Below are 9,391 nucleotides of genomic sequence, written 5' to 3'. Positions count from 1 at the left end.
AGGCATTTAGCAATAATAGTTTTGAAGAAATACACACATGAGAACATGAACATGCATACATACACACCTATATACACAAACCTGTGTCTGATATTGCATCTTTTTAAACTGATCTTAATTTACTGGTATCTACAACTTGGAAAGAAATTTCAAATTCTTAGGGAGAAAAAAAAATCTCTGAAACTTTTCTTTTCTAGGCTTCACATATATTCAAGAAACTCGACCATTTAAACTCTAAAGGATATTTGTTTGTTTTAGTAGCATAGCAGAGAATTAATGTCATGGTGGAGGTGAGGGGGAGGGTCAACTGACAATTTAACTCAAAGCTTGATAACTGTTTATTCAAATGTGTTCTACAGATTTAAGTATCCTTTAAGAGATGGAAAAAAAATACAGAAACCTGTGTGTGTGTGTGTGCACATGGATTTCACAGAATTTAAGACACATGGAATAAAGTGCTTGGAAGTCTATTGAAATATTTACAAAACAAATCATTTACATTTAACATTTGTATATATAATACTCCAAGGCCCTCCAATAAGAGAACTGACTGTTAGCAATAGAAATATTTCAGCATCAAAATGGTTAATAGTGAGTATTATAGCTTCAAAAGAGCCTATTGGCTAACCCTAAAGGATGCCCTGCAGTTGTTGTTAAACTCATCAGATGAAACTAGCCTTCTCAGCTAGCCCTTAGATTTGTCTGCTAACAGTAAAAATCCTATAATAAATCGGTAACATATGTTGCCAGACAAGGATAAGTGATATAAATAAAGAGCCTGGGAGACCTAACCCAAGTACAATGTGAAAAGAATTTAACTTGCAACCTATTTGTTGACTAATTACCATTTGAAAAGTCAGTTGAAAGTGTTAACTGTTATTTGCTTATATTCTTCCTCATGTTTCTCTTCTTCTCCTCTTCAGATTGCCTTTTAACCAAAATATTCTTCGTGATTGCCTGCTTTGCGGCTTTGGGGTAAGTCCCAATTTTGCACAACCTTAAAGAAATGCCTAACATAACAGTTGCCAAAAGGGCTTCCGTGGCCTGATTTGGGGGTGTTCTGAAATATCCAGGGGTGTGGCTGTGAACAATGAAATAAAGTGAAGGTGTTTCTTTTCAGAGTGTGAGGAGGACTGCGTGGAATTGTGCATATGCAAACAAAGCTCCCATTAGGAAAACCAGCCCTGGGATGGAAATGACAAATCTCAGAACCCATACAATCAATTATTTTCACTAGCACTTAAAATATAGAAAACAAAATCTGCTTGGGGAATTGATGGAATATTTTGTTTTGCTTTTTTTATTGAGACATCCTTTGAAAAATGACATAATATAAGTAGTTTTACAAAGCAACAATATAATCAATCTTTAAACTAGAATATAAATCAAGGATTTCATTAACTGCTGGTAGCCAGTTTAAATTGTAGTCTTGTCTATAATGTCTATCTATCTATGTATGTCCAAGTTATATTAAAAACCTTTAAATGGCTTTGTAATATCAGCTACATCTAGCTATTATAATAATTAATGATACTGTTTTATAAATCAATATATGTATTCTTGATAAATTCATATCCAGTTAATGGTGTAATTTAAATAAAAAATTAATGTAATAAAGGACATACAGAAATGGGCAGGAAATCTTTAAAGGTTAAGAGACAAATTTGTCTAAATTCATCCTTTTTTCAAAACCTGTTTTGAGAAAGTTCCACGTTGAAAAGTCAGTTGAGATTCATCTAACTTCTTACTAGTAATCTGACCAATTTTTTTTAATAGCAAGTATTACATTTGCAAGCTATTTCTTATTTTGCCCATAAAGTTTATAATAAATATTTAAAATGCTACTGGACCTTTTAATGACATTAATAGATTTTGTGTTTATTTAACATTCCCTAGAAAACTAAAGAAAATCATAGTAATTACAATATATGAACACATAAATTACAAATGTCCTCTAGTTAAATTTTAGTCAATTAACCTGATGTTCAACATTTCAAAAGCTGTATGCTTATTTTATTCAGTTTAAAAGAGGGTGGGAGGACAGATTAATTCACTGTGTTTGAATTTATATGTTGGAGAGCCAAAAAGGAAAAAAAAAAAGCTTTTCCTATTTATTTCACCAAATTAATAGCTTAGAAATTTCAGAGCAAGAAATGCACAGAAGACCCTGAAATTGCCTTCTTTATTTCCACATTGCCAGCAAGTAGAAGAGTTTGCTCACCAAAAAGCAAAGCCTGCTTGTTGTTCTCTAAAAATCAACATCCACCCAACGTATTTTAAAGAATAACAGGATTTAGAAAAACAATTAAATGTTGCAGATGATCAAATGTGGTCTTAAATCTCTCCAAATAGCATTTCATTCTGTTTATAGGGAGACCATTTTACAAAAAATATCCTTTAAAATTATGCAAAACAGTAAAGCAAGCTGTCCACGCTGACATGATGCAGGAATGTTATTTTAATCCACTGAGATTTTCTGACATTTTTCTTAACATTGCTGTACCTTATTTAGAGTGGCAACAGAGACTTGTGCAGTTTCCTTTGACGCTGATGGGTAGTTCAAAATGTTACAGGAGAGGGGGAAAAAAGAGATTTGCTGCCAGTCACTTCAGCAATTCAGCTACGGGAGCAATTACTATTTGTTAAAAGTTTACATTTCCAAATGAAGCTAAAATTGTGAAGCGACTTCACCCGTTTACCGGGACCGTGTTTGGAAGGGAGGAGGGAAAACAGTCAATTGTGACTACATGTTAAAGTGCACTCAAGTTACTGTAACCATTTAAAATCCATTGTGTTTTTAGATGAAACCAGCAGCAAAACCACTCCTAAGAGGCTTAATTTAGGTTTTATAGGACGAACATAAAAAAGACCAGGTTATGGCAACACATTGAAATATGTGGTACATTTTAAATATCTTCATTTTAAAACGTATGTTTATTTTTCCTCTTGGGACCACTAACTTGGGTTTCTACAGACAAAGCAGGGACATACTACATTCTTAAAAATTATCTGTGAAGGAGATCACATTCCAAGACATGTTGGAGCATTTTTATTACTGAAGATAACCTCTTAATTATATCACTGCCTTCCACTTGTTAATCAGGGACATTCAACATAGTTAACCATAAAGTGGGTGCCTTTAAAAGAATATATAGTTATCAGTGATTAGAAACATAGTTTTTTTTTCTATTCTCCTATTATTGCATTGATTAGTTCAGCCCTTATATAAATTTATTTATCTGCTTTTAAAACATTGCTTAGCACTCGCCTCAAGAAAGGGTCAAAATACCTCAGATAATGTTGCTAATTGCTACAAATGACATACTGTATCCTGTTATTGGTTTTCCCCTCTGCTCCTATTTGAACCAATTTTAGGTGATTTATTTATTTATTGAGAAGTCATGAGGGTCTGAACTTCTGTTTTTTGAAGTCACAAAATGATGTAAATGAAATAATTTTCCAGTGGTGTTTGTCTAACCTCCTAGGTAGTCCTTCCTGCCCACCAACCTGTGCTATTAAAACTAATAAAATTATGCAATGATGACTTCTTTGGAGGCCCTCCTAATCAGATAATGACGGACTTTAAGAGGGAAGGGCCCCCAGGCAATGATGATAGCCCTTAACACTGTAGTTGGCCAATATCTGGCTAGTAGGGACTAATAGACAGCTGATTATTATCACCATTAGGAGTCAATATTTTACAATGCATTATAGTTTTTTAAGGCCTTTGAGAGCAACAAATGTTTGTCAAGATGATCTGTTTGCAATGCCCTCACAAGCATCTTCAGTTGAGAATTTTTCCAACACGTGGCAATGCCTGTTATGGAAAGGGTAGAATGATGATGGTTCTCAGATGTGTGAGCATCTGATTGGTTAGTGTCCACCTCTTTCAGGTATGAATGGGTATTTCTCCCATCTAGTCAAAAAAGTCAGTAGATAAAGGCAGTGAATTTTTTAAAAAAAGAATGTTTATGTTTCAGCTCTAGCAAATGATGAGGCACTTTTTGGCTTCTTCTGAAACCTTGTGATGGTTGTTAATCCACATCTGGAAACACATTTAGGTTATCTCTTCAATGAAGTGTCCATATATATTTGGGAAACAATCAGCACTTTGAATTATTAGGACAATTTTTTTTTTAATATAAAGTGGTAGGTCTTGAAGAGATGTTTGTATTTGTATAAGGAAGAGTTCAGCCTGTCCTTAGCTCCCTTAAGGAGAGATCATTATGCTTCTGAATGTTTATCTTACCTTTCTAAGACCAAAAAAAAAAAAAAAAAAGAATAAGAAAGGAAAGGCTGAAGTATAAGGATGGGTGTTGAAATTAATTTATTCAAAAACACTTACAGGTTTCCCTTCCTTTGTTATAATCATAGATGTTCATAATCATTGGGTTTCTTTCATATTTCTCTATCAGTTTTACTAACCAAATGCAAATTGGAAAAAAAAAAAGCCTTTAAACCTCTCTCTCTCCCTCTCTCTCTCTCTCTCTCCCTTCCTCCCACCTTTATACCCACCCTTAGAGAGAACATAGGTAGTAATACTGATAAGAAATGTATTCCAATTTTACAACTCTCATACAAAGCCAGGCAATTTCTGAGCCAAACAAACAAAGGATGTGTAAGCGATTTCATTTATTTTGATAATCCTCCTCTAGCACTGGAGCATTTTGCTGTCTTTGTCAAAGTGAATGACAACAATTTGGCCAACTCTCTCTGAGCTGCGCTCAACAGTGACAGGCAAATTATCAGAGGCCCTGCACTTCTTATTATCAGAGGAGAAGTCATCAGGAGGACGCATGGAGGATCCCTCTCCCTTGTCACTATTTGTCAGTGGGACAAGGGCCACTGCTATGGGTAGCTGACAGGTAATTTCAACAATAACAATTACTCCTATTACTGGTGTCATAAACAATTCGCCCAAGGCATGACAATAGCAAAGCTTTATAATTCAATGCCATATAAATAAATGCCAGCAGGTAACACGTAATTTAGCTCCAATCAAGCTTTCGCCCTGGCATTAATATTGTTATTGCAAGAAAATGGAAAATTGAAAAAATTCAATATGTTAATGAATTAAGAGGGGTTCAAAGGCTAGACAAGAGGGGAGAGGAAGGGAAGCCCAAATTATGATTGTTTCATATTCAGTGCTGGGATGGTAGTTGTACAGCACTATAATTGCTTTTTGATATGAAGAAGGAACATGAAGTGTTTCTATCTTACACTTCAGACCTGGTGAAAACGTGATACAGAGTACCGAGCCAGCCTTCTCCAATTTGTGTGGGATATATCTGGAAGTATGGAATTTTTTTCTTTTCTTTTCCTTCCTTTCCCTTTCCTTGATAATTCTTTAATATGGAGAATTCTTTTCTTCTAGGAAACATTTCCTTTTGTCTAAGGAAGTCACATCTGCACCTGCTACTGTCCTTTGCATTATGCCTTTCATATCAGCAAGAACAACAACAACAAAAAGAACTGTTCCTTTTTAATGTAAAGGGATAGACAAAAGTCCTCTTAGCTATCTAGGTTTCTACCTATTAACAGTGGACCCCAGAAAACAGTCCAGGCCTCCCCAAGTAAAACTTCCCGATCAAACCAATTTGCCATTTTAGTATTTGTCCAGAAAGACAATGGGCCATCAGCCTGACAGCAGTAAAAGAATTTGAAAATCTCTAATTAGGAGAGCTGCAGAGCAATTAACGCATGTCAAATTTCACTTCATCAAGTGCCACTCTAATTTTCCCACTAAAAATTAATGGACTTTTTTTTTTTTTGTATGTGTGTGTCCCCTTAAGGCGATGTTGATTCAAATCTGTTCAAGATGCAGTGTTGCACAGCTAAGCATCTTCTTGATTACAATCCGCCACACTTCTAACTGCTTTCATTGTCACTGCCACAGATACTTTGTCAACAGTCAAATTACACCATGCTGATAACAATGCATAATGGTGTTCCTCAGTGGAGTCCCCTGTCATGAAACAGTGTTTCATAAAAATGTGATGCTTTCTTTTCAAGGAAATGGAACTCTGGCAAATAAGTTTGTGTGGTTTGGTCATTGATGCAGATTGACTTTTTTGTGTATGCATTAATCACCCCCCCAAAAGATGTAAGGTGTCTGTGTATTAAAATACTGTGAATAATTTAGAAGGAGAATGGGCCATGGAAAATATTTATGTTGGAAGTTTTGCCCAAGCACTTTGTTTTGGGACATTTTCAAGAGCACTTTCTTGGTGAAATACAAGCTTTTTTTTTTTTAACCCCTTCTTTACTTAAAGTCTATAAACATATTGAATGGAAGCCTCTCTCTAACAGGCATTATTTAGATTAAAGAAAGGTTTGTTTAACTTCCCTCTTTGTCAGAATTCTCAAAACATCACAGGACCCAGAAGATAAATGACTGGTTTTTTTTTTTTTTTTTGGTTAGAGTTACTTGTATTTTAGAAAATGAAATTGGTTCATCTAAACTATTTTTTATCTTAGGGGCTTGTTGAGGATCATTATGCTTGTACCATTAGCACTTTCCAAGAGTATTGTAAGCTGGAAAAAAAGAAAGAAATCCAGTGGTTAAAAAGCTGAAGGCATAACTTTCAAAGGCTTTTGAGGGTCTTAAGGTTTTTCTTTTAAATTTCTAAAATCAGAGACGTCAAACTAAAAGAATGAAATTAAATGAGAGGCTTTATTTCTCTTTTTTTCTTCAATTTTTGCAGGTAGTGAAGAGAATATACATGCAATGAATCAAAGCTTCAATTTGTTCAAATATGCATTTTATGGTATGTTCTTTTTTAACCATCACCATTATATAATGACAAAATAAATTCACAGAATATTAACTGGATTTAAAAAAAAACTTCAATTGGAGCTCTCTTTTTTAAAACACTGAACATTAAATCAAAACTTAATCTTTAAATGGACCTTTAAAGGTTTGTATTTCTATTTATTCAATGTATTTTCTTTCCCTCCTGTCCCTGCCCCTGCATTTTCTTGAGTGGTCCAGTTCAAACAAAGAAAAAAAAAGACAACCCTTTTTCAACTATGCAAATATTGTAGCATTCTCCCAAAGCTCTTAAGGAGGCCCACTAGAAGTTCTATGGATAGAGGACCGCAAATGAAAATTTATTTTCTTCCTACCTATCATCCTTTGAACTTTACAAATAGAACAATCATGGCTTTGCAGTTGGAATGTAGCTTCTTTGCCCATATAGGTGTCTTGATAAAAAACAAAACAAAACAAAAATGCTCTTTGAGTCTTCCAAAATGATCTGGAATATTCCTATATGAAAACATTACAAAATATTAGAAGAGGAAATTTAAAGAGAGATTTGATTATATAATATAATCTAGCAGTAATCAATTTTACCTTCAATATCTTGCTTTTGTTTTCAAAATGCTAAATAAACAATACATAATGCATCCCTCATCAGCCAAAACCATGGAGGCTCTGTGCTCAAATAACAGGAAAACATATTCAATTTTCCTAACAGAAGACAGTTCATTAAGCTGTGCCACATCAAATAAAACTTTAATTTCTCCAGCATCAGAGTCGCAATGAAAGCAATTGAAGAAGATGAGCCATATGGTACTTCTATCAGCAAACACATATTGCTCATTCCCCCAAAGTTTTCTAATTCTGCTCCCCAGACCTGTGTAATATAGATAATGTGCTCGGAGAGCAGCAACCATGAGCTATCTAGTGTACACTTCTAATACTGTATTTAATGGGAAATAATGAATCATAAAAGCCTAGAGAAGACGGCTTTTGCTAACCTAAATCTCAGCTGTAATTTCATTGTTCTGTGCCTAAGATGCTGTTTGCCCTTTCCAAACAACAGCAGTTGAACGTAATTATGCTGCTCCAAACCTGAGCTAGAAAAAAAAAAAACCCTCCCTAGTATAACCAAGTTTCTATTAACCCTTAAAATTCTGAATTTAATGATGCTCTATTTGAGGCTTTGAGCTAAACAGGTATGTGTTGGCTTAAAGTCCAAAGTTCATTCCTCACCCTCTGCACGGCCAGAGGGCATCATGTCTAAGTCTCTAACCCTCCAGTGCAACAGGAGTGGTGTGTTAAAATTGGGGGACATCGCTTTGTTATAAGCAAATAATACATTTGTTTGAAGAAGTGTTTATATAGTGTGAAGGCTATATATAGTTGCTCATAAACCAAGACTCCACCCCAAATATCAGCTACAGGAATGAAATCATTTAGGCAGGTGCTATAATAAAAATCATTGTAATAATCACTGTATATCTCAACTTAGAAAGCTAGAATTGTCTTAAAATTTTAAATAGTCCTAAATAGCTAAGCTATGAGAAGTTAAACATGCTGATACACCAGAAGGGTCTACGGTTTCTCTCTATATATGGGTTTTGGTTATCAGCCTATGATGCACATGCACCAATTTAAGTGTCATAACACAAACCAACGAACATAATGGTTTCTGAGGTTTAATTCATCTTCATAGAGAAAAATAAATTGGACATTTGGCTGGTGATTTCTTCTTTCTGTTTTTTTAAATGTGATGGTATTTTAAAGATAAAAGATGAGTTTAACACTCAGAAAGTGTCTCACATTGAAAACATATTTTAATGCTTTTGTTTGTTTGGGCATCATATGAACTAAGGACAATTAAATTAAAAAGAGACTTTTAAAAGTTAGAGATTGCCTTTTAAAAGCTTATTAAAATCAGCATGTTACATGTCTGTCTTTGAATTAGCTCTACAGACTTGATTGCCTTCATTAAAACTGGTTGGGTGCTGCTCCACGTTGGTTCTAGCCTTTGCTCAAAGCTGATTCTGACTAGTTCTCGACTTAAATTTTTCTCTCTTTAGAATCTTTAAAAATCTGTAGTCTCCGGAAAACTTCCCCCCCCAACAGTACAGGGAGAAGGAGGGGGTGTCATTAACAATGCAAAGAAAGACCAACAGGTAAAAATGACAATGATCAAACCTAAAACGCTCACAGGAGGAAAAACACAAACACAACAAACAACAATAACAACAACAAAAATTTCCTCCAGCCCAGAAATAGAACATTGATTATATTTCATGAATGCCTTAAAACAAATGTTTGATCAGTTTTCTGAAACAGTGCAGAAAACCCTCTGCATGCTCCAGTGGGTTACAATGACAATGGTCTATTGCAATGTAAAACAAACTAGAGGATAAAAAGGTACTTTTTGTTACCATTTTATCAAAGCTCTTCATCTTCGAGCCGAGCTGCAGGCAGCATTTTGCTGGAATTGCAGATATTTCTCTGTCCAAGCTCCTTTGTTTGTGCATCTCATTTGCATCTATTTATCTCCAGCTGAGGGTGCTTTCAGCTCATTAAGGCCTCCCCTCACATTATTTCATAAGCCAGCTGCTAAGAGGGATTTCACCTGTGGTGACTGAGAAA

At 34.8% G+C, this 9,391-nt stretch overlaps 1 long non-coding RNA gene across 1 annotated transcript; it reads left to right on the top strand.

Annotated features, from left to right (window-relative positions):
• Positions 1–682: 682 nt before the first annotated feature.
• LOC122743054 lies at positions 683–6,814 on the top strand. Its single transcript, XR_006354970.1, has 3 exons — positions 683–975; positions 4,656–4,865; positions 5,375–6,814. It is a non-coding gene; the product is annotated as an uncharacterized LOC122743054 (long non-coding RNA).
• Positions 6,815–9,391: the final 2,577 nt, after the last annotated feature.

Source organism: Dromiciops gliroides, chromosome 2, assembly GCF_019393635.1.
Source record: "Dromiciops gliroides isolate mDroGli1 chromosome 2, mDroGli1.pri, whole genome shotgun sequence".
NCBI lineage: Eukaryota > Metazoa > Chordata > Mammalia > Microbiotheria > Microbiotheriidae > Dromiciops > Dromiciops gliroides.
The sequence above is the reverse complement of the archived record's forward strand: the minus strand, read 5'-3'. Positions and strand labels throughout refer to the sequence as shown.